Source organism: Macaca thibetana, chromosome 17, assembly GCF_024542745.1.
Source record: "Macaca thibetana thibetana isolate TM-01 chromosome 17, ASM2454274v1, whole genome shotgun sequence".
NCBI classification, from domain to species: Eukaryota; Metazoa; Chordata; class Mammalia; order Primates; family Cercopithecidae; genus Macaca; species Macaca thibetana.
Genome location: NC_065594.1, coordinates 47,805,465 through 47,831,885, shown reverse-complemented (window position 1 = coordinate 47,831,885; position 26,421 = coordinate 47,805,465).

The following is a 26,421-nucleotide window of genomic DNA, read 5'->3' as shown; positions in this document are numbered from 1 at the left end:
CAGTAGAAATATATATCTGGAGAAGGGAAAATGCACAACATACTCATTATTTTAAACGTTAACAAAAAGACACGCTGTGGTCCCATTTTATAGAGGTATATTTTTTTCCATAAGAAGACAATATTTATTTTCCCAGTAGATTTTCTTTAAACCCACTTTATGTGTCTGCTGTAGTACCTTTGGAATTCGCTATTTGATATCTAGTTAGAGAATTAAGAAAAAAGCTTCCATAGTGAATTTGAAAAACTGGACATTTTGGAGGATCATTCTGAGAAGAATAAAGAAAAGGGATTTTCTGACTCATCCCTATTTTTCTCATGTGATTAATTTTTATTCTGTAGTACAGAAAAATGTAAAATGAGTTTTAGCCTAGAGCACACATAATTAATCACTATATTGTGAGAAGAAAGCTTCTGTTTAAATAAGAGTGGAGCTTAGTGAATAGTCCACTTTCTTAGTCCTTTTAGTGTTGCTATAACAGAATACCCAAGACCGGGTAGTTTATTTTTAAAAAGAGGTTTATTTGTCTCACAATTCAGTTAGCTAGAAAGTTCAAGATTGGACATCTGCATCTGTTGAGGGCCTCAGTCTGCTTCAACTCACTGTGAAAAGTGGAAAGGAAACCAGCCCTTGCAAAGAGATCATGTGATGACAGAGGAAGCAAGAGCGAGAGAAGGGAGGTGGCAAGCTGTTCTTAAAAGACAGCCCTCCTAGGAACTAACAGAGCTACAGCTTATTCACCTGTGAGTGAACATTAATCTATTCACAGGATCTATTTCCAATCAAACACCCCCCACTAGGCTCCGTTTCCCAACATTTCCAATTTGGGAATGAAATTTCAACATGAGGTTTAGAGAGGACAAAAAAACCAAACAATAGCATCCAATATATCAAAAATTCAGAAAAAGTCATGAGCCATTGAATTTATATAAATATGGGTGATGGTTCAAGACCTTATGAGCATAATTGTGATAGAAGATGGACATAGTCCATAACTTCACATTTTCTCTATTAGCTCCGTTTAAATTTTAAAAATCATATACCTAAGAAGGGGACCAATTTGAATTAGATGAGTAAAACAACCTTTGGAAAACTGGCCCTATTCTAAGATGAGTAACTATCAATATATGTATGCATTATTCATTGGTAATTAATTTTTTACTATAAATGTTTTTGTAAGAAAATTAAATACACACACACACACATATATATATATATATATATATATTTTTTTTTTTTTTTTTTTGAGTTGGAGTCTTGCTCTGTCACCAGGCTGGAATGCAGTGGCCTGATCTCAGCTCACTGCAACCTGCGACTTCTGCCTTCCAAGTTCAAGCAGTTTTCCTGCCTCAGCCTCCTGCGTTGCTAGACTACAGGTGTGCACCACCACGTCCAGCTAATTTTTTGTATTTTCAGTAGAGACCAGGTTTCACCATATTGGCCAGGATGGTCTCGATCTCTTAACCTTGTGATTTATCTGCCATGGCCTCAAGTGCTGGTATTACAGATGTGAGCCACTGTGCCCAGCCAATAAATATATATTATATATGTATTATATAGTAGATATTATATAATATATAATAGTATATAATATATATTATATATGTATTACATATTATATATGTAATATTTATATATTATATATAATATGTGCTATATAATATATTTTATATAATACATAATATATATAATATAATTATATAATACATAATATATATCATATATAATATAATTATATGTAGTAGATATTGTATATAGTATGTACTGTATGTATTGTATATAATATATTAGATAATATGTATAATATATATTGTATTATATGTGTTATATATAAAATATGTATTAATACATATATATCGAGTTCATGTCTCTTGTTTTCATGAGGAGACACACTTGATATGTGTCTTTTGTGGGTGGAAGTAAATCAGGTGGGGTTTTTGGAGGGATACATGGAAGATTATGTATAGATATTTGCCCACTGTTCTCTGATGTTTCTTCCATATTCTTTTCATTCACTAAAAGTTAGGCCTTTGAAAAGGAAAACTGCTCACAGTAAACATTTATACTGTGAACAATGGTCTCCCCATGGTCAGCTTCTTAAAATAGCCTATCCTTTTCCATTCTAAGAGAAGAACTAAGCTAAAGAGTACAGCAATATTTTAAAAATCATCCTATCCTCTTGAGGAAGGATGAACATTAACACATCAGCAGACAATTCATTTGGGAAACTTTTGTGGCCATAAATATTCAGTTAAGGATTAATTCTCTGACCATTCACCTATTTGTCATAACTTCCTTAATTAAGGTCCTTAATTGGGGAAAAAATATATCATGATGTTGAGCAGATTTGTTTTCTAAAGCTTTTTCTTCAACCTAACCAACTCTTAACTTTTAAAATATCATGTCATTTAAAGCTTTCCACAGAAAATTAGAAAAGTAATCTTTCATCATACTTACAGTTTCTTGGAAACAATATCATATTTGCATTCATAGTCATCTTAAACTTTTCCTATCTTTTACTCATTTTTATTTTGTCAGTCACCATTATCCTTACTAACAGACTGTCATTAGTTACATACAAATTCACCTAATTCACTATATTGAGAGTTCTGTGAATATTGGAAACATTTCTTATTCATTTTTCATTTACTAGTCTTTTTATACACATGCCTTTTATACATTATATTTACAAAAAAATGCTTGCTGACTTAATGTACTTAAATATAATGTGAACATAAGATACATTCACTAGGTAAAAATGGTTAGTTCTAGTCTAAATAAAATTATTATATTATATTCTAAAGACACTAATTTTTAAAATAAAATGCAATTTATTTTTTCAACCATAAACTTTACTTAAGACATACAAAAAATTCTATTTCTAAATTAATGGGGAAAAGATAACTATTTTAAAATATTACTTTTTAAGCAATTAGATTATAGGTCTCCATAAGATTCTGAAATGGTTCAATAGATGGAAGTGATACTGGAAAGTGAACAATGATTTCTGTGATTAATGTATACATGCACAGCTTTACATCTTTAGTATCTCCTTTACCAAAATTGCACTTTGTATTATTGGCAGACTGATAAGAGTGCATGTTATTTAAGGCCTTTCAAGAAGCAGACACCAATATGGAATTAAACATTCAAGCAATGTATTAGTCCATTTTCACACTGCTATGAAGAAATACCTGAGACCAGATAATTTATAAAGGAAAAGAAGTTTAATGGACTCACAGTTCCACGTGGCTGGGGAGTCCTCACAATCATGGCAGAAGGTGCAGGAGAAGCAAAGGCACATCTTTCATGGTGCAAGCAAAGGAACCTGTGGAGGGGAACTGCCCCTTATAAAACCATCAGATCTCCTGAGACTTGTCACTATCATAAGAACAGCACAGGGAAAACCCACCCCATGATTTAATTACCTCCTACTGGGTCCCTACCATGACACATGGGGATTATGGAAGTTACAATTCAAGATGAAACTTGGGTAGGGACACAACTAAACCATATCAAGCGATTTATAAAGACAAATATCCATAGGAAAATGGGGAGGGAGCCCAAGGAGACTAAAAGAGCTGTCAGACCAGAATGAAGGCCTTACCCTTATGAAAGAAAGAGGAAAGGAAGAAATGTTGAATGAAAGAGTCAGACTGAAGTGCAATCATAAAAATTTTGATAAAGTCAATTGGGGATCTTTGAATCAAAACTGTCCATTAGAGGAGTCTCACTCCCTTAGGATCAAGCCTGCCTTGGTATCTCAGCTAAGCTTAGTCATTGGTTGGGAGCCCATGGGAAGCATGGCCTCAAAGCATACTAGGTTATAGATTTCAGAAATTGCAGCAGAGACGTTTGTTTGGTCAATTGTGATCCAAAAAGTTGAAGATCTGAGACCAACAATTTGTCACCTCCCACCAAAGGAATTAAGACAATGGCTGCAATTAATTGACAATGGTTTTCAAATTTAATGTGTGGTATTGGAGAGGAGTAACAACAATGATTGACTGATAAAAAGACAGACATTAGAATAGTGGTATGGTCTGAGTGGAAGAAAACATATCTAGATTGGTGGTTTCTGGATAGACCCTGGAATTTAGTTCTTGGATTCAAATCCTAACTCCAAACTTTCTAGCTGTAAGCAAATTAATCAAGCTTACTTTTTCTCAACTGCTTCATCTATAAAACGAGGTAAACTGTTGTACCTTTCTTACAGAAAGCACTGTTATTCTCTTAAATTGTTAACATCTGAGGGCACTTTAAAAGTAATATCATTCAACAACATAGATTCTCATGACTTACACTCATTCTACTATGAACACTCCAAAAGTTGAGTGTTTTAATGTATGTGTAAGTTAGGAACTAAGGAATGGACAAGGAAATCAGCTCTGCTTTAATGAAAAAGGCAAAAAACATTCAAAGATGAAGTCATCAAAAGCTTTGCTTCAAAATACATTTAGGTGATATTTAGCAGAGGCCGGGGTGAGGAGCTTGGGGAGATGTTGATCAAATAACATTTTAGTTATATTGGAAGAATAAGTTTGAGAGATTTGGTATATATCATGGTGACTATGGTTAATATCAATATATTGTCTACTTAAATACAATAATAACAATCTATTGTCTTAAAAACAATATATTGTCTACTTAAAAATTGCTAAAAGAATAGATAAAAGTGCTCTCTTGACAAAAAGAAAACTTCTTCAAAAAGCAACAATTTAAAATCCATATAGCTATTCTAAAAATTAATATTGATATTATGTTAAAAACTCATAACTATGGGAGCACAATTTGCTTGACAACTATTGTATCTTAGTTATGCATTTTCATTTTTTAGTGTCTAAATCAAAATGCTGGGTACATTCCTAATCTACACTGTAGAATTTCAGTTTATTGGGTCATGCATTTGCTCGGCAAACAAAGATACTCATGCTTAAGATGTCGTTGTACAAGTTAATTTTTGGATTTTAGAACAGTATTATTTTAATCTGCTTGCCTTGCCTCCAGAAAAGCATTGGTCTTTCTATAAGAAATGTATAACTTGAAATATACAATGAATTTAATTTGTGCTTTTATTCATTTTCAAATTTATATTGACGAGTGACCTTGAATTTTTGGTCACTGCTAGCTACTTTTCGGTTGTACCTTATTCAATTATATATATATAATCTCCCACCAGAGTTACAGACAAATATCTGTTCTCTTATCCTGTTAAAAAAGTTACATCCCAATTTCATAATTATTAGAATAAAGATTAGGTTGCAGTCACATAATCTATTCAAAATACAATAGTTTCTTACAAGGCAATTTAAGATATTTGATGCAATTGTTCAACACTGTTTTCCTTTAATCTAAGATGAAGCTGTGATAGGGAAGTGAATATTAAATATGGTATGAAACATATTCTGTTTTCAAACATGCTGCTCTAATGAAACATCTGCTCATAATGCTGTTTCTTCCATGAAGAAGCAAATTGAGACAACTAATCATATAAAAAATACAGCTACTTTGAGAACAAGACTAGCCCATTTTTTTTCCTTCTGCAAATCGGAAAAGATTGGAATTGTTTTACATATTTCACAGGGCTCTTAGTTGTAAGCATTTGCACTTGGGCAAATACCACATTGAAAAAATTAGACTGGCAAAATAAACACACTTATTTTATCAACACCTTGTTACGTGTCTGAAAGACAATTAATTTAATCTATGAAGTGCTTCCTTGTTATATTCTGGAATCCTATGGATTATGGATTAATCAGTGTTAAAAAGTTCTATTCCACATTACTAATGGTTTGTGAGTAGCTGCTAAAGAGCTTCATTTGTCATGAAGGAATAAGTGCCAAGGTTTCAGCATATTTACCATTTTAAATTGAGCAGTTTAACACATGCTTAAATTGGTAATCTGACTTATAAAAATATTTAAGGAAATGTTACATTAGCGCTAAATTTACTTATGAGGCATAAGCTATGGTAAGTTTGCCACAATTGTTTGGTAATGAGAGCAATATAGTACTACAGTTAATTTGCGAGATCAAAGCATAATGAATTACAGGATTCAAATGTAGCAATGCAAAGTTATTTAAAAGAAATAGAATAGCTTCACCATTTCCTCTGCTTAACTGAGCAGTTAAGCAGTACAGATACTTATGTATGTATTATTGATTATGTGTAGATTAATATACATTTTTAAAACACTGTGTAAACTGGGAGAATTATTCATTGGCCTTCAAAATGGGGTAAAAGTCAGAGACAGTCTGGCCAGTGGTCTTCTTCACATGTGACAAATGAGCATGCCAACCCAGTGTAGCACAGGAAGAAAGTATTAAAACCATTACTAATATGTAATGATTATATTCTCTTAATCATGTTTTAGAACATTTTTACATACTATGTAATACTTAAGTGTATGAGTAAAATGTACTAATATTGTTCTAACCATTGAAAAGTGATCTTTAGTAATAGAAGGATAAGATAAAAATATGTAGACACCACTCATTTAGACAAGGCTATACCCAAGCCAACTCTGTTCATGGATTTAAAGAGGCTTCATGAATAAAATATACATGTTCAGATTCCATAAAAAATGTTACCTTTGGCCAGGCGCAGTGGTTCATGCCTGTAATCCCAGCACTTTGGGAGGCCGAGGCAGGTAGATCACCAGGTCAAGAGATCGTGACCATCCTGGCCAACATGGTGAAAGCCTGTCTCTACTAAAAATGCAAAAATTATCTGGTCATGGTGGTGGGTGCCTGAAATCCCAGCTTTTCGGGAGGCTGAGGCAGGAGAATCGCTTGAACTTGGGAGGCAGATGTTGCAGGGAGCCGATATCGCACCACTGTACTCCAGCCTGGCAACTGAGCAAGAATCCATCACAAAAAGGAAAAAAAAAGAAAGAAAAAATTATGGAATGTGTGGTTAACCTGATATTATGCCAGGTTAAACCACAGTTATTCTTCTTCTTGTACACAGCCAAACATACCCTCTAGTTTTATATATTAATTCAATGACTTTGGTAACTATGTGCCAGCCCAGAAGAAATATAACCTCACTCAATGCCTCAGTGTTTTCACCATACCATTTGTCTGGAGAACACCAAAATGAAGATGTGAGGCCTTGTTAAATTCTCCAAAAGTTAGGCATTTTCAACAAATGATGTTGGAAAAATTAATATCCTCTTGCAAGATAATGAAATTGAAACTTATACCATACACAAAAATCAACTCAAACTGGATTAAAGACTTAAATATAAAACTTGAAACTGTAAAACTACTAGAAGAAAACACAGAGGATAAGTTTCATGACAATGGTCTTGGCAATAATTTCTTGGATATGACACCAAAGCACAAGCAAAAAAAAAAAAAAAAAAAAAAAAAACAAGTCAACTGGGACTACTACTTCTAACTAAAAAGCTTCTGCATGGTAAAGGAAATAATCAACAACGTGAGAAAGCAACATGTGAAATGGGGGAAATATTTGCAATACATATATCTGAAAATGGATTACTATAAAAATATATAAAAGTCCTATATAACTCAATAGCAAAAAGAAAACAAATAGTCCTGTTAAAAACTGGGCAAACAACCCAAATAGACATTTCTCCAAAGAAAATGTGCAAATGGTCAACAAATATATGAACAAATGCCCAATATCACTAATCACCACCATAATGTGGTATCACCTCACACCTGTTAGTGTGTTCTACTGTTTGATTGTGTTCCCTCCAAAATTCATGTTGAAATTTTATCCCAATGCAATAGCATTAAGAGATGTGGCCTTTGCGAGCCTCTGCCCCCACTAATGGGATTAGTACTCTTATAAAGGGCTTTAGGTTGAAGTGAGCACTTGTTTGTCTTTCCATATCTTCCACAATGTGGGGACACAGCCACAAAGCCTCATTTTGGAAACAAAGAACAGCTCTCACAAGATGCCAATGCCAGTGCTCTAATCTTGGACATTCCAGTCTCCGGAACTATAAGAAAGAGTCCCCACTAGGGCAGTGGCTGGCAGAGTCACGGGGGTCCACTTCGGAATGTCCCTACTAGGGTAATGTCTGGTCAAGCCATAGGATGGGACTGGCCCCTAGACCTTGAACTGTAGTGTCATTGGAGTGCAATCCCTGCCTGAAAAGCCACAGGCATCCAAAATCATCCATGGGAGCTGTAGCATGGGTTGCTTCCAGAAACTCTGTGGGAATAAGACTCCCCGACAGACCTTTGGGACTCAATTCTCACCCTCATGTGTCTGAAAGCATGAAGCCAAAGGAGATTATCCTAAGGCCTTATTATTTAATATCATTTGCCCTTTTATTTATTTATTTATTTATTTTTTTTGATAGAGTCCCACTCTGTCACCCAGGCTGGAGTGCAGTGGCACGATCTCAGCTCACTGCAACCTCCGCCTCAGGGGTCCAAGCGATTCTCCTGCCTCAGCCTTCTGAGTAGCTGGGACTACAGGTGTGCGCCACCACACTTGGCTAATTTTTTTTTTTTTTTTTTTTTTTTTTTTTTGGTATTTTTGGTAGAGATGGGGTTTCACTATGTTGGCCAAGATGATCTCAATCTCTTGACCTGGTGATCCGCACGCCTGGGCCTCCCAAAGTGCTGGGATTACAGGCATGAGCTACCGCGCCCAGCCTGCCCTGTTGAGTTTTAGGCTTACTTGGGAGCTATTACCCCTTTCTTCTTGTCTATTTCTTCCTTTTGAAATGAGAACATCTATGCTTGTCCCACGATGCTATTTTAGAAGCACATAATTTGTTTGATTTTGCAGATTCACAATGGGAGAGAAATTTACCTCAGGATGAATCGCACTTTCAAGCTCACCCATATCTGATTTAGATTATTTAGATGAGACTTTGGACTTAGGCTTTAAAGTTGATGCTGGAATAGGTAAAGAGTTTTTGGAGTTATTGGGATAAAAGCAATGCATTTTGTATATGAGAAGGATATAAATGTTGGTGTTTTAGGTGTAGAATGCTATGGCTTGAATGATGGTGTCTCCTCTGAAGTTCATGCTGAAACTTAATCCCTAATGCAACGGTATTGAGAACTGTGGCCTTTTCTGGGCTCTGCCTCATGACTCAAAAGGGCTTAAAGTTGAAGGCAGTGCTTTCGTGTCTCTCCATCTCTTCCACCATGGAAGAAGAGTGTCCTTCCCCCATGAATGATGCAGCATCGAGGTGCTATCTTAGAAGCAGAGAACATCCCTCATGAGACACTGCTCCAGCTAGTGGCTTGATTTGGCAGTCTCTAGTCTCCAGAACAATGAAAAATATTTTTTTCATTTTTCATAAATTACTCAGTCTGTGGTATTTTGTTTATACCAATAGTCAACAGTTATACCAGTAGTCAACAGTCTCCAGAACAATGAAAAACATTTTTTGTTTTTCATAAATTATTCAGTCTGTGGTATTTTGTTATACCAATACAAACAGACTAAGACAGGATGGTTATTAACAACCACAGAAACAATAAGATAAGTACTACCGATGATATAGAGAAATTGGAAATCTTGTACACTGTTGGTAGAAATGCAGTGGTGCACCCACTATGGAAAACAGTGTGTGTATTTTGGATTTTTGTAAAATCCAAAAATTTAAAAAATATAATGATCATGTGCTCCAGCATCCCACTTTTAGATATGCATCCAGATCATTAAAATCAGTATCTCAAAGAGATACCTGCACTGCTGGGTTGATTGCAGTATTTTCACAATCGCCAAAATCTGGAAACAACCTACAGTAGAATATTATTCTGCCTTAAAAAGTAGAAAACCCTGGCATTTGTGACAACACAGATATATCTGGAGAATATTCTGCTAAGAAAATGAGCCAGCCACAGATAAAGTGATACCTAATAAATCCACTTTAATGAAGCTTCTGTAATACTCAAATTTATAGAAACTGATAGCAAAATGGCGACTGCCTGGGGCTGTGTTAAGGGGGAATTGAGGAGTTGTTCTTCAGGAGGTGTATACTTTCAGCTATACAAGATGAGTAATTTCTGGATATCTGCTATACAAAACTGTGCCTATAGTTTACAATACTGTATTATGCATTTAAAAATATATTGAGAGGGAAATTAATAAACACCTGCTTATTGCTGCATGATGGTTTCACCTTAAATAAGCATGTGAATTTGTGAAAGCATAAGGCAAACTGATAAGCTAATGAACTGTAATAGATAACGCCTCCTTGCACCCATGTCTTTGTATAATCTCCTCCCAATGGTCACCTGACTTGGCTTTATTATATGCTTTGATCAACTAGACATTAGCAATCATAATGCAAGCTGAGATTTGAAACATACTTACACATTGGGGTGATCCCTCCTCTGTTGCTGGTTGAATCTCTTTCACCAATATGTGAGGAAGCTGTTTGCTAACCTGCTGAAGTACATAGCCCAGACCATACCCAATACCAAAACAGACGCGTGTGAGCTCATATCAAGTCATTCATCCTCGTTCAAGCCACCAGAGCATCAAAGCCATACAAGTTACCCTAAGTGCGACCAGCAGAACAAATGTCAAACCAAGTTCTGCCTAAATTACTGACCCACAAAATAATGATCAAACAGGAGGATTATATTTTTAAGCTTTGGCATACTTTATTAAACATACTTTGTTACACATGCTTATGTTTCCGATAAGTATTCTAGAAGTTTACCAAAGTGGGCATTACTACTTTCAATCTTAAGGTCAAGAGCTTATAGTTGAAACAATCTTCTAAGAGATAACACTTCTCTCTTCAGCTAGAAAATAATGTCAGAAATTTTAATGTGTGTGTATGAAACTGTAATTTTATTATTCTGGACTGAAATGTTTTACAAGAGTTGCTGAGGAATGCCCATGGGGAAAAGTGTGACATGGCACCTGTCATTCGGCGTTCACGCATTTGCCCAAAAAATGAACACAGGACTTTCCTTTAGACAGGAAAGGGAAGCATGGCAGTAAACTCAAAAGGTCTGTGGTATCAAAACACAAGGTGAGTTCTGTTTCCTATTATCAGAGGGAAATCTTATGAGCCAGTCAGGATTTTGAGAGGAAATAGAGAGCCCCACAGACAGCTCACTCCTTGGACAGCAATGTTACCAAGAGAGTAAGAATAGAGAGATTAAACAGTAGCTGAATACAGTCAGGGTCTAAAACAGCCAATCAGAGAAAGAGATGATGACAGTGTTTCCAGAGGCATATACTTCATTGTAATCAATCATGTTTACCCATATAAAGTCATTATTTAAAATGGAAGCATTACCTAAATGTTTTTGTATTGATACATCATGATCACAAGATTCTTCTACTTATATGCTCTTAGCTCTTTAGGAGCTGCTATAAATGAAGGGCTAACCATATAATTATTTGCAGCTGTGTGTTACTGACTATGATCAATTCTTGTAATTGTGATCTTTTAAATATTTGCACCTGCAGACATTTGGAGCCGAACATCATAATGTGTCTTCCAAAAATCAATGGAACAAATGAATTTTCATGCATATGGTACTACTTTTGAACACACACACATACATATGTAATTTCTGAGACAAATAATTTTAATCATAACTAGGCACATAGTCATTTAAGATGTGAATGAAAATCTCCATTTAATCTAAAGATATCTATGGGGAAAAAATCTTTGTAGAAACCAATGAAAATGTATATCAATTTAACTACAATAGGCTAAATGTGTAAGTTTCAGAGGATATGGTGCAACCCCACTTTGGAAATTATTAAGAAAGTTTGAATTTCTGAACTAAAAGCCAGAACGTTACCCACATACAAATGATAATCTAGATAGATATAAATAGATTGTAGATAATTCTGTTATTAGTAATTTTCTACTTTTAAGCATGACTTGTTTCTGATATGTTTAGAAATAAAATGCTTATAAATTTATAGAGTAGTATTTTTATGTTCAGTGAATTGAATTTTTTTTTTTTTTTTTTTTTTTTTTTTTTTTTTTTTTTGAGACAGAGCTTTCACTCTTGTCACCCAGGCTGGAGTGCAGTGGAACTGCTGCAACCTCTGCCTCCTGGGTTCAAATAATTCTCCAGCTTCAGCCTCCCGAGTATCTGGGATTGCAGGCATGCACCACCACGCCCGGATAATTTACTTTTTTTGTATTTTTAGTAGAGACGGGGCTTTGCCATGTTGGCCAGGCTGGTCTCGAACTCCCGACCTCAAGTGGTCTGCCCGCCTTGGCCTCCCAAAGTTCTCGGATTACAGGCATGAGCCACCGCACCTGGCCGAATTGAAATATTAATAACATTAATGACAGTTCTATATGTTACCAGAAAAAAAAGTCCTGAAAAAATATAAACACACACATATAAAATATACTGGGGTCAAGAAATCGAGCCCAGCATTTTCTTTCCCTAAGCCACTGCACAGGTAAATGAACGTTTAAATACCATCGTGTAAAAACAACATGAAGATTTGTATGGGGTGCTTTGTGCATTTTGTGAAGTATGTAAAGCTCTTTATAACACTGGAATCAGAGACAGCTGAAAAAGGTTTATCCAGCATCTGTCCCTTGTTCACTATTAACTGCGGAAGGAAAAGATAACCAATCTTTAATGGAGCAATCTGCATGGCTGTCAATGACCAAGGTGGTTTACATATATTTTCTTATTTAATCCTAATAATAATCCCATACAATGCACATAATTATTTTTAAATTACAGATGAGAAAAATGAAGTTTAATTAGATTATGTATTTTCCCATTTTATGCATTAGGTAAATTGAGTAAGAGAAGATTTTAGGCTAATCTGAAACTTTAAGCTGGACTCTTTCCTGCTTTACTCTTAATCTCTCTAGATCTTGGTTTCTTCGTTAGCAGAGAAGGTGATTGTTTATTGTTATTGTTGTTCTTCTAGATACTCTATAGAAAAAAATAAACAATATTCAGCAATTGTGTTATTTTAATGGCATACATGAGCTTAAATTCTAATGGTACACCTTGTGTGTGCTGTTTGAAACATGTTGAAATAATTTTAAGTCTTGATGCAAAGTGTTTTATGTTCAATTTCAGATAAAAGTAGGGCGAAAGCAGAAGGATGATAATGGTGTTTGTTTCTTTTCTCCAGTGAGATCACTGTAATTAAAGTAGCTGCTGCTTCTACTTACTATAAAACATGCTTTATGTGCAGATCATTTTTGCAATAGAACATACCTAGCTGGTGAATATAAAAATTACTTCCAAAATGTTGTGTTTAGAGACTTGAATTTTAAAATGGTTCACTTCTGGGAAAGGTAAATTCTACAAGATACACTAATTTTAAACAGCTCTAATACAATCTGACACTTGAAATATCAACTCATAAAATATTAATAATTTTAATCCATTTAGTACCACTGTTATTAAAGCATATAGAATATAATCAGACATGTTAAATTTAATAACTTCATTTTGATATTAAGAATGAGCACTCCTGATAGCCTAACACCACCCTTGCTAGGCATGTGAGCAAGCCATTTTGGAAGTGGGTCCTGCAGCCCTACCTCATGCTCTGTGGAGCAAATGAGCCTTCCCCACGATATCCTGCCCAAATTACACATTTTCGAGCTACAGAAATAACTGTTACTGTTTTAAGTCATCGAGTTTAGAGGTGGTTTGTTTGTTATAAAGCAATAAATAAGTAGCACAGAGAACCAAGCTTGGACATGAGCAAGATACAAGGCTTCCTATTCCTTGGACTAGGAAAGTCCGGTCTCTAGTCATATCTTATGGGTAGGGTACCACAACTGGAATGAATTAACACTAATCATTTTCAGCCTTGCCATTCTTCTGACGTTCCAGGTTTTGGTGAAGGATCCTTCCACTGTTCCAATTTCAGGCACCTCCTCACCCTTTGTCTACCAATGAGCAGAAAACCTGAGTGATAGCCACAATAATCTGCAACCAAGGGAAAAGAGACAATGATTTAAAAATAAAAATGGGTACAAGAAGTTACAAAAAAAAATACTGAAATTCGATTAAACTAAATCATTAACTCTAATCATATAAAGCAAAAATCTCTAAAGGGACAGCTAAACTAGAGAAAACCACATATAAGAGAAAATTGAAATTACAACAGCAGTAAGCAAACAAACAAAAAAAAACAAAACACAAAATGATTCTTCCCCAAGGGTGCATTTTGCACTTCTGCAGACAAAGTTGTCTGCTTGATTTCTGCTACTGTATCAAAGACAGGTCTTAAATCCAGGGTCTAAATTCACATTCTCTACTGTAAAATGAGTGTCATGGGAAAGGTTAGAATGATTCTTATGGCCCAGGTTTAGAGTCTGAAGTATTGCTATGAACTCATATTTAGTTTAATTATAGATGGATTGATACAATAATAATTATAGATATATGTAGCTACATTGATTAGTGTACATACATATATTTCCTAGTTCTGCCAGTTGGGAGGGGTCACAGGCAATGATACCCCAATTCCAATATATATATAGCACCCAGATCTTGCATCTCATAAAAGTCATCAATATGAAGAATAAGAGTTTCTTGAAGAATTGCTAATTCTAGGACTGAAAATAATCATGAGGAATGTGATTGCTAGAAAGTAAAGAAGTGCTAAAATAAGTAAATAAATAAATAGGAACATATCCAAAGGACAAAGAAGCCAACTGAAAGCACTCACAGTTGCCAAAGTTGGAACCATCTGAGCAACAATATAAATAATGTAGTAATACATCCAAGAATCCTTATTAAAGTTCATTAAATTTAAAAGTATATTTATTAAAAGCATATGTATTATATATGTGTTTGTATTTATGTGCATGTGTATGTTTATACAGTCATGCATTGTATAATGATGTTTCAGTCAATGACAGACAGCATATATGACAATGTTCTTATAAGATTATAGTGGAGCCAAAATATCCCTATTACTTAGCGACTCTGTAGTCATCCTAAGATTATAGCACAGGACATGTTTGTGGTGACGCAAGTGTAAACAAAAAACTTGCTGTGCCATCAGTCATATAAAAGTATAGCACATAAAATCATGTTCAGTGTATAATACTTAAATATGATAATAAACAACTATGTTACCAGTTTACGTATTTATTATATTACACTTTTTCATTACTTTAGAGTGTAGTTATTATACTTGTGTTTTTAAAAAGTTAACTCTAAAAGTGTCGCAGGCAGTTCTGGAAGTATTCCAGAACAAGGCATTGTGATCACAGGAGACAACATCTCCATGCGTGTTATTGCCCCTGAAGTCTTTCTAGTGGGACAAAGTGTGGAGGTGAACATTACACTGATGACCTTGACCCTGTGTAGGCCTAAGCTAATGTGTATGTTAGCGTCTTAGTTTGTTGAAAAGAGATTCCTATTTCATGGACACTAAATACAAGTTTATAAATTAAAAATATAAAATTGAAAGTAGAAAGAGCTTATAGAATAAGAATATAAAGAAACTATTTTGTACTGCTATACAATGTGTTTGCATTTTAAGCTGTGTTATTACAATAGCATCAATAATTTAAAAATTCAGTTTATAAAGTAAATAGATTACAGTATCCTAAGATTAATTATTAAAGAATGAAAAAATGTTAAAATAAATTTGGTGTAGACTAAATGTACAATGTTTTTAAAGTCTGTAGTAGTGTGCGGTAATGTCCTAGGCCTTCACGTTAACTTACCACTCACTCACTCACTGACTCACCAAGAGCAGCTTCCAGTCCTGTAAGCTTCACTCCTGCTAAGTGCCCCATAGAGGTGGACCATCTTTTATCTTTTATACTATATTTTTACTGCATGATTTCTATGTTTAGATATGCTCAGATACATAAATGCTATGGTGTTACAATTACCTACAGTATCCAGTACTGTAACATGCCGTGCAGGTTTGTAGTCTAGGAGCAATAGGCTATGCCCTACGGCCTAGTGTGTGGTAGGCTATGCCATCTAGGTGTGTGTAAGAATACTCTGTGATGTCTGCACAACAATAAAATTGCCTAATGACATATTGTATAAATATATATTGGAGAGAAAGAAGAAACAAATGTCCCATAGAAAAGAATTCCCAGTAATTTATGCATATACTTCTTTCTCATGGAGGTGGAGCTTATCTCCCCACCTTTTGATCATGGATTGCATTTAATGACTTGCTTCTAAAGAGTGGATTAGTAGGGGATGGTGAGTAACTTTACAGTGGAGAGAACTGCTTTGGCCAGGTGATGAAGGTTAACATGAACAGTGCCAAGCCATGTTGAAAACATGTACCCTTGTTATGTTGTGATGAAAATAAAACCTTATCTCTCTGATCTTTTTTCCACACCCATAACTCTGGAATAATTGTGAAAAACAAATCAGACACAGTAAAATTGAGGGTTACTTATTCTACAAAATACCTGAGTAGTACTCTTCAAAACTCTCAAGATCATCAAAATCAAGGGAAGCCTGTGAAACTGTCATGGTACAGAAGACGCTAAAGAAACATGATAAGGTTATATCCTGAGATATCCTGAATAAGATCCTGCATCCAAAGAGCACGATGGGAGACTAAGGACGTCTGAGTAAAGTGTGCCGTTTAGTTAGAACAAAGAAAGAAAAAGAAAAGGAAAAGGAAAAAAGGTGACTAAAGTACATAGATGCTTTAATGTTTCTCCTAACAGGTTTCCCTAAGAAGACTGAGAACACTCTTTTGAAAAGAGTCCAGACTTTTTCAATCTGAAATATTACTTTCCATAAGTAAAGATGGATGAAGATTGGTTTTATATCTTGAGATAAAAGCTGAAAGGCTGAAAACTATCTGAAAGTTTTTTTTATGTTTCACTAAGTATATTCTTTTCTCACTGCCTATAATTAAGGTACATGTTGTTTTAGTCGTTTACTAATTACGAAAGAAGCCAGCATTCATATGAAGTCAATAAACAAAGGAAGGCAGATTTGAGGGGATGCAGGAAATGTAATTGGAACACTGATCTTACCATATTGAGGTAAAAAACTATAATATGCCATATTGTGTGTGTGTGTGGTCGTGCACGTGTGTGTAGAGCTATGTTAAATATCTTATTGCACATATAAATAAAATTTTTAAAAGACACTCCCCCATTTATGCCAATGTTTAATGACAAGGAGATAAGAGTACAAACAAGTAGTAATAAACACCTCTGTGGTAGACACCCTCCTGGGTGGTCCCCAGTGTTCTGGTACTCATGCCCTTGTGCAGTTCCTTCCCATGTTGAATCAGGAATGAGATATGTGACCAGTAGGTAACTGTGGAAGACACGATGTACAAATTCTGAGGCTAGATCCTAAAAGGCATTTCACCTTTCACTTATCCTCTCAGATCATTTACTTTAGGGAGCTCTAACTGCTCTGAGGACACTCCAGCAGCCCTGAGAGTTAGCCCCTGTGGGACAGAAACAGAGAACTTCCACTAATAGTTACTTCTAAGTTGTCAGCTATGTGAATTTTAACAACCTTTGAAAGCAGATCCTACAACTACAGCAAAAGCTTCAAATGACGGAATGCTGGCAGATGTCTCCCTATAACCTCATGGAGAGACCCTGAGCCAGAACTACTCAAACTTCCCCAGAATTTCAGATCCACCAAAACCATGAGAGATAATAAATGGTTATTATTGTATTTAGTCACTAAGTTTTGGGGTAACTGCTCATGAAGCAGATAACTCAGACAATCCTCATAATTTGTGGAAGACTGGGTTGGAAAAAGGTTCCTATTTCACGGACACTAAATACAAGTATTAGGGTGATATAAAGTGAATATCTTTGTGCTGAAGCATTTGCCTCTTCCCTACATTGGCCTCCAGAACAGAGACAAACAGGTTTATATCCAGGAAAATGATTGAGGACTTTTTCATTGGGAAATACAATAACTGGAAAAACAAAGACCTACAGATACTGACCTTTCACAATTTCTCAGTGAAATAGCTGGGCCTCCATCTGATCAACAAAACATAAAGCTCATCCATCAACTTCTGTCCCTGCACACAGAATTTTCTGTAATTTTCTTAGAATCTCATACTTAAATGTGACAGGACACCCACAAACCACTAGACATTTAAGGAAATGATTTAAGGAAAGTTCTTGCCATAAAATATTTAAGCCAGACAAACTAGAACAATGAAAGAACCTGAAGAAAGAGAGAAAAATACAAGAATAAGAAGAAAGTTGAAAAATCATCCAAAAGGTAAGATATCCCATCCAGTAAAAAAAAAAAAAAAAAAAAAAAAAAAAAAAAAAAAAAACCACTATTCTAAAACATATTTTAGATCATAAGAAAAAAAATCATTAGAATTTAAAGATAAGATCAATTGAGTGCAATGTAAATTTGAAACTATCAGCTAGAAAATAGAACAAAGCAATGAGATTTAAAATGAAAATAATAAGACAATGTGAAGATCACTACACTTGACTAAAATGATTTGGATGTCAGGAATAGGGAAGGAGAAAATGGAAGTGAGGTTACCATCAATGTAATAATATAAAAATGATTCTCAGGCCTGGTTAATATAAGTTTTCAGATTCAAAGAGCCCACAGAGAGGCCAGCAAAATAAAATTTAAAAGACCCATAACAAGACAAATCATTGTGAAACTGCAAAACAGCAGGGATAGAGAGAAAATCCTAAAAGCTTCTGGAGACAAAGATTAAAAAAATAGGTCATCAACAAAAAAGTGTAAAAGGAATTGCATCTTTAAAATAGCAACTGTAGAATCCGGGTTTATGAGGTCACTATAAACTTAAAGCTTCCAGCAGCCATTGTGCCTCCTCGTTGGCAGAGCCTGTCTAGAAAGAAGGCAGCTGAAACAAACATACGCAAGAGATGAAAGGGGTAGATCAATTTCTAATGACTTCATTGAACCCCAAATTCTGCCCTGCTGAAAGCTGCACCTACTGTTTGGGCATGCATGATTTATGTGATAATTAATTATCTTTTTTTGTTTTAAGTTAGTTTTAGTTGGAAATCTGTCACTTGTACTTGAAAATATTCTGACAAATACAGGTAGATTTATTATCATTACTACATATATACATACAAACAAACATATATAAAATATGCATGCATGCATGTGCATATATAAAACATTTACTTCTTGTGTTAATCAGGGTTCTTCAGAGGAACAGAACTAAGAGGATATATGCATATATGAAAGGGAGTTTGTTAGGGAGAATTGGTTCACACGATCACAAGGCAAAGTCCCATGATAGACCATCTGCAAGCTGGGCAAGAAAGAAGCCAGTAGTGGCTCAGTTTGAGGCTAAAAGCCTCAAAAGCAGGGAAGCTGACAGTGCAGCCTTCAGTCTGAGGCCGAAGTCCCAAGAATCCCAGGCAAACGACTGGTGTAAGTTCAAGAGTCCAAAGACCAAATAACCTGGAGTCTGATGTCCAAGGGCAGGAGGAATGAGAGGAAGCATACAGCACAGGAGAAAGATGGAAGCCAGAAGACTCAGCAAGCCAGGCTCATCTCACCTTCTTCCACTTGCTTTCCTAGCCTCGCTAGCAGCTGATTGGACCCACCCACATTGAGGGTGGGTCGTCCTCTCCCAGTCCACTGACTCAAATGCCAATCTCCTCTGGCAACATACTCACAGACACACCCAGAAAAAAGTACTTTACCAGTTATCTAGGCATTCTTCAATCCAATCAAGTTGACACCTAGTACTAACAACCACACCTCTTACGCATTCAAAATGTAAAATGTGTATTTCGTGTCAGTTTACTCATAGATCAGAAATAGGATCATCTGGGGAAACATCAAGCATCCTCTATTAGATTTATGTGTGAAGAGGTACTGGTTCCTGTGGACAGATGCATAGAGGAGTGTGGGAATTGGTAAGGTAAACATGGAAACAGTATGTCTTAGGATAGGGTCCCGGGAAGTGGAGCCTAGGATGAGAATTTGTGAGCCAGTAACTTATTAAGGGAGTTTTTTCAGGGGACACGCCCAAAGGGAATCGATAGAGCAGAACGGTAGGGGGCAAGCCAAGCAAGAGTGTGATCTCAGGCATAGTCCTCAAGATGGTAGCTATGGATTGAGTACAAGTTATGGCACAAAATTGTCCTGACCTCTGTCAAGGATTGGCGCGGCGGGTTGGGCGGGGCGGGGGGGGGCGGGGGGGCTGCTTTTTCCCACACCTGAAAGTCCTTAGTTAATGACCACCTATGGAAAACACAAATTCCCAGACACTTCTGGCTTTCTAGGTTGTGGGTGGAGCAGGCTGGAGGAGCTGCAGGTGCCGGCAGTTGGAGCCATCCCAAAGCGATTTGATACTGTTTTACATTACAACAATACACAACATGGGTCTTTTAGGTGGGAAACAAATAAACAACCTAATCTTCTAAGCCAGAAACAGATGAAAACAATAGAAAAGCTAGGACATCTAAATTAGATCATTAAAAAAACTGAGAAGTTTGAGGGAGCATCCACCCTGATCATCTCTCCCCACAACCTGGAGGGAAATTTCCCATCTCTTGAATTGATTACAATATTGCAAGTTTAAAGCCCAGGGTCTGAATGGCAAGTGGTCACTCCTCTTAAGCTTTGCATTAACAGGAAATGTTTTCCACACTGATGCTTTTCAGTCCTCTCCTGTCAGCCCATCCCACAGGAATTCTCAAATTCATAATGGTCGAAGCTGAACTCCCTCTCCTCATTCAATTATAAACTTGTTTTTCCTAGGACTCTGATCTTGGTGATTTGAGCCAATAAACTCCCAGTTGTCCAAGTTGGAAATGGAAGTACCATTCTTAAATTTGCCTTAATTATCTTTCTACTAAATCTGGTCTGGCTTTATTCAGTCTTGCTTCATTTCAGTTCTCCCTATGACTGTTAGATACTTTTATTTTTTTCTTTTTAAAGGGTACATCTGATCATATCACTTCTTTAATTAAAAATGTTCACTGGCTCCCTACTGATTCTAAGCTTGTAACTCCATTTCCCAAAATCCTGCTCAACTGCCACATCCAATTTTTGGCACCTTTGTCTTATGCTCTATGTTGTAGCTTACTGAAGAATTTTCAGTTTACCAATTTCATAGACTGATTTCCTTGACCCTGTGTGTATGCTACATTTTTATCTGGAAATAGTTTTCCCTTTGCTCTCCTTCTCTATCCTATACAGACTGACTTTTTCAAATATAGTCCAAACACTTAAATAACTATTTTTCAGGGAAATTCTTACAATTAAAATGTTTAGTTACCCCTCCTATGAGCTAGTTTAAGTCCTTCTTACTCTAATCATACTTTATTTTGTATTTTACTTTACTTTTCATTGTTCACAATCAAGTTTTAAGACCCTTGACAACAGGGAAAATGGCCTATTCTTCACTGAGTCATGGTGACCAATACACTGCCTGACAATACCCAGTGAAGTTTTGAATGAATTAATAAAAACATTAAAATATTTTTCTATTTTTACTTGTCTAAAAATATAAGTGCAGGTTCCTTGTAAAACTCTCTTTTTTTTCCTTCCTTTTCTTTGACTTTCATCAGTGATAGCTCCTGGGTAATCTAATGTCACTGAATAACCTTAAATTTAATTCTGTCATATCAGCCTCTGCCTAGAGTGAAATAAATTATAAAAAAGATCATCAGGGTTCTTAATAGATTTGAATACTTTCCTAGATAGTTCACAGCTTGACAGGCATTTGTCATAATCAACAGGAGACACTTTTGTGCTCGCAATTACTTTAAAAACACATCAAATAATCTAATTGTCCAATGAAGTGAGAAAATGCTGGTGACAACAACAAAGTACTCACATTAGATTTTGAGGGTTTATAAAGCTGCAAAAACTGTTGATGGATGAGCTTTTTTCATGATTTCTCTATCTTTATACACACAAATTCTCTCAAAGTCAAACAAAGAGAAATATCTATGCAGGGATAGAAAAGGGGGACCTTTAGTCTCCTCTAGGAAGGAAGGTAATGAGCTATCATGTGGCTTTGTTTAATTACTTTACTGACCTTTCCTCTTGCCCAAGCACACTACATATAAACACACATACACATATGCATAAACATGCACATACACACACACAAATATACGCACCTATATCCTCTCCTCTATATCATGCTGTCATGGAAGACAGAATAACCCTGCAGCTAAAGATAATATATTACTATAAATAATCCATGTAAAAAAAAAGTCAGACATTTCTGGAATCTCTTTGTAATATCAATATATTTATATTTCTTATTCCTTGGTAGAAAAACATACTTCTAGTGGTATTGGTAAGCACACTGCCTCAGCAATTTCCACGCAAAGTACTGCAGACTGTTTTCTTTTGTCTGAACTCCATTTTCATGGAGCTATCAGAGACTTCACAAATAAAACTTCTGTGTCTCCGGAGTGGGAATGTTTGTGCCTAATCACACTACTTTGCCATGCTTTTAGTCAAAAAGGCAGGGTCCTAATCACAATTAGACTGGTTTAGCACATACTTACTCATGAATCCTTTTAAGAAAGCAAAAATGTCCTACATATATATTCATCATTTTACACGAGACTCTCAAATCTACTGCCAGTACAGGCTGACAATTCAGTACTATGTAAACAGTTAATATCTTACTTTAGAATTTAAAATATTGCCCTAATAGTTTAAGATGTATTTTTTCCTCTATAAGTATAGTTTCAGTGAGCTTAGGAAATTTAGAACAAGTCATACATTAGCTATTTCGTCTTCTGATATACTAGGACCTAGTGCCCACCTCTGGTTCAAACATGGTTCAGCCTAGGGACTTACGACTTTCATCTTGCTTGTTTCCTTCTCTCCTCTAGAATGATATTTTCTTTGCACAAGTATGCTTTTCCTTCTTTTTCCTTGCTGCCATTACGAGCTCCAGATATAGAATGCAATGATTATACTGCCCTCCATTTGTGCACTGATCTCTTTACAGGAATTCAGGTAATGCGTCAGAGGCATCCCCTCCATATTCTTTACCTTCTCCCACCCTTACTAGGAGCACACACCTCTGAGAAAAGTTGTCTTTGCCTTTTCATTTATTGAAGAAGGATGAGGAGGGTAGTTTTGACTTATAGGCTTCTATTACCAACAATAAAGACTAAATTTTGCAGAAATAAAAGCATCAGGTTATTCCTGAATGGATTAGATATTTGTTAGGCAGCACAAACCATTCTTTATTTGCATATCCTTTGAGAATAGAGTACCAATAGTGGAGATGTATCAAATTGATTAAAATATAAGTGTAATGATTTATTCTCATGTGTTGTACTAAACTTAAAGATTTCTATTATGTACTTTTCTTATTCTTTTCTTGTTGTTCACTAGTAAAAGATCTCATTTATAATTGTCTTCACGTTGTTTTCCTGAAGAGAATCAGAATTTACCTAGTGGACAACCCAAGTAGTGGACCCAAACCCAAGTCCTGAGCTTCCTGATATTCTAACTTATTCAGGAACTTGGTTTGTCTTAGAATTCAAAGTACCAGAATGCATACAAATACACTAGCTAGAAATCAGTTTGGGGTATGCTCTAGGAGAGAGAACAGAGAGATCTGAAATCCATATGGAGAAATGAAAGCAAAAACTCTCTCTAGAAGTCATATTTTATTTAATTGGTAATATTTCAGCAGGAAGAGAAATGGTGCTATAAGTTACTTTCTATCAATGAAAAATAAATGTTTTATTTTGACAGTGCTACATGACACAAATGTAAAAAATCACCTTTATACTCATTGTATTTAGGTGAAAATTTCTGACTTTCTAAGAAGAAACTGCAATATACTTATTCAGAAAGCAAATAATCTGTAATACTAAGTAACATTATATTTTATATGTCCTGTTTGTTCAAATCAAACCACATTTGAATTTCAAAACTGAACAAAACAATAGAAAGTTATAGCCATCAACTAAATGTATTGGGATTTGAGAAAAGTAAATGTCTTTACCCAGAATAATAAGTATTAGCAGCAATCATAAGCATGAGAAAAATGATATTTTATATTTGTATAAATGTTGAGACATTTCCAAACTTATTTCCTTTTTATTCTACAATTATTTTTGTAAGAAGCTCAAGTGTGTTTTTTTAAAACTATCTTATAGGCTAAAAATCAGAAATCTGATATGATTAGTCAATTTACTAAAAATTATACAATTATCAATTAAGTAAGTTTACTTCTCGATTCAGGTCTGGGGATGAACTTGAATTTCGCTGTATTTTTTTTTTTATTCTTCAGTGAAAATATTTCTTAGTCATAAGAATTATTTGGGCCTTTTGTTTAAAACATAGATCCTGAAATACCAGCCCTTGAAATACTGATTCAGTAGACTGAAAAAAAAAAAAAAAGTAAACTAAGGCATTGTCCTTTAATACTTCATAAAATTAACTTGTAATACAGAATTCCTATAATGTTTTTTATTCATGTTTATATAAATCTAAGTAGTCTTATTTAGCTAAGACAATAAACATTTGCTGGGCAATAAGATTGCCAGAGTAAAAACTGAGACAATAGCAGCAGCAGCAGCAGAAATATGGGTAGGTACTAAGGGACATACAGCACCAGCATCCAGATGCTCTCATGCCTAGATCTAATCCAAGTTCAATTTGTCAAATAAGGACCAGGAGACCAATCGAGAAAGGAAACAAATGAGAAGCATGTGTTTTTACTTTTTCATTGTAGACGTGACATAGGAAATTTTTCTTATCGAAATCGAAAGCAAGATCACATGTAAATTGCAGAGTAGTAATTTGAGAGTACAATATGTAAAATATGCCAGTGTGAAGTACAAACACATTAAATACTTTAGACAAGCCATGCTTAAAAAATGTGAATCTCTGGGGAAAGATGTCGTTAGAACTAATAAGCTAGCAGGATTTTCAGAGAAACTGGATGTTATGAAATACTTGTAACTGCACCACATAGCCGCACAAATAAAACAACATTATGTTCCATATCATAAACTCATTGTATTTAAGAATACCCTTGCTTTCCTTGACTGTTGTACAACTGACATAAGGTCTTGTATGGGTAGCCTTATTTTCACCTCGTGCAAGAGGAAAATTTATCAAGTTTAAAAGAAGAATCTAAGACCAATGAATAGTTATCCAAATGACAATTAAAGATTTGCCAACACTGTCATTCATTTGATATGTTTTTTTCCAATGCTTTTAAAAAAATACAGCAAATAAAACTTAAAATCCAAGAACTGTAAATACTATAAACCTAAGTAAAAAATAAATGATCATTTATATTTCCATCAGGGTTTAAACTGAAACTTTGTTAAATATGCTTGATGTGATTTTTTTTTTATTTTTAGTCAGAGGGTCATAAAAATTGAAAGAGATGTCCCTTGACATTCTTTCACATTAAAGATTTTCTTGCTGGTGACAGACTGGATAGTACTAAATATTAATAATAAAATAAAATTAAAATAAAAATTTGCACCTTAAATTACCCAGGAGAAACACAGAATAGGAATGTAACAGAACTATATATGCTATTAATGCTATGCTGCAAGTAAAACTATATGAATAACTATGGAATAGTCAAGTCCCATCTGCTTTGTTTATTTCAATATATTATTTACAACATTTTACAGGAATAGAGTGCTATGCAAATACACAGGAGGCAAGAGATCTAGGCTCCAGGGCCAAATCTGATTTTTAATAGTAGATAGCCTTCAATAAACACGTTACACTCTCTATAACTCTGTCTCCTCTTATGTAAAATAAGGGATGAGCATTGGAAAACGGTCACATTACAGATAACTATACATACATTATATAGTAGTTTACTTTAAATTTACAAAACTATACCATGTTAGAGTTATTGCAAAAATGGCTCTAATTCTCCATTGTTCTTTCATATGGGACTTCCTACTCCTTCTTTTAAAGGATAAATCTGTCCCCATTCCTTGAATCCGGATGAGCCTAGCAACTGGCTTTGGCCAATAAAAAGTTATGGATGAAATATTGTGCCAGATTTGAACCTAGTCCTCAAGACACCCTGTGGACTTCCACTCTTTCAAAAGGATTCCAAAGGAAAGAGGAAAGTTTATTCCAACATGAGAGATAATGCAAAGCAGACGTGAACAGTCCCAGCAAAGGACATCCCAGACCAGCCTGCCCCCAAGTGACTTGCCAGCTGGTTGCAGATCTGTAAATAAACCGAGGCACGACGAGCCAAGCTCACCCAGATCAGCAGCGTGACTCAGATAAGCAAATAGACTCCTGAGCCATAACAAATAGTTATTGCTTTAAGCCCCTAAGGTTTTTTTTGTGGTAGTTTATTATCCAGCATTATCGTATTAATAACTAAATTATCCATCTACAATGTATGTATGATTATCCTCCTTCCTTTTTTATCAATTAGAAAACTAGAACTTAGAACAGTGCTAACTTGCTCAATATGAATAAGTAGAAAATTATGATTCCAACTCATATGATTTCCACTAAAGAACAGTGTATCTACATTTGTATGGGGCTTATA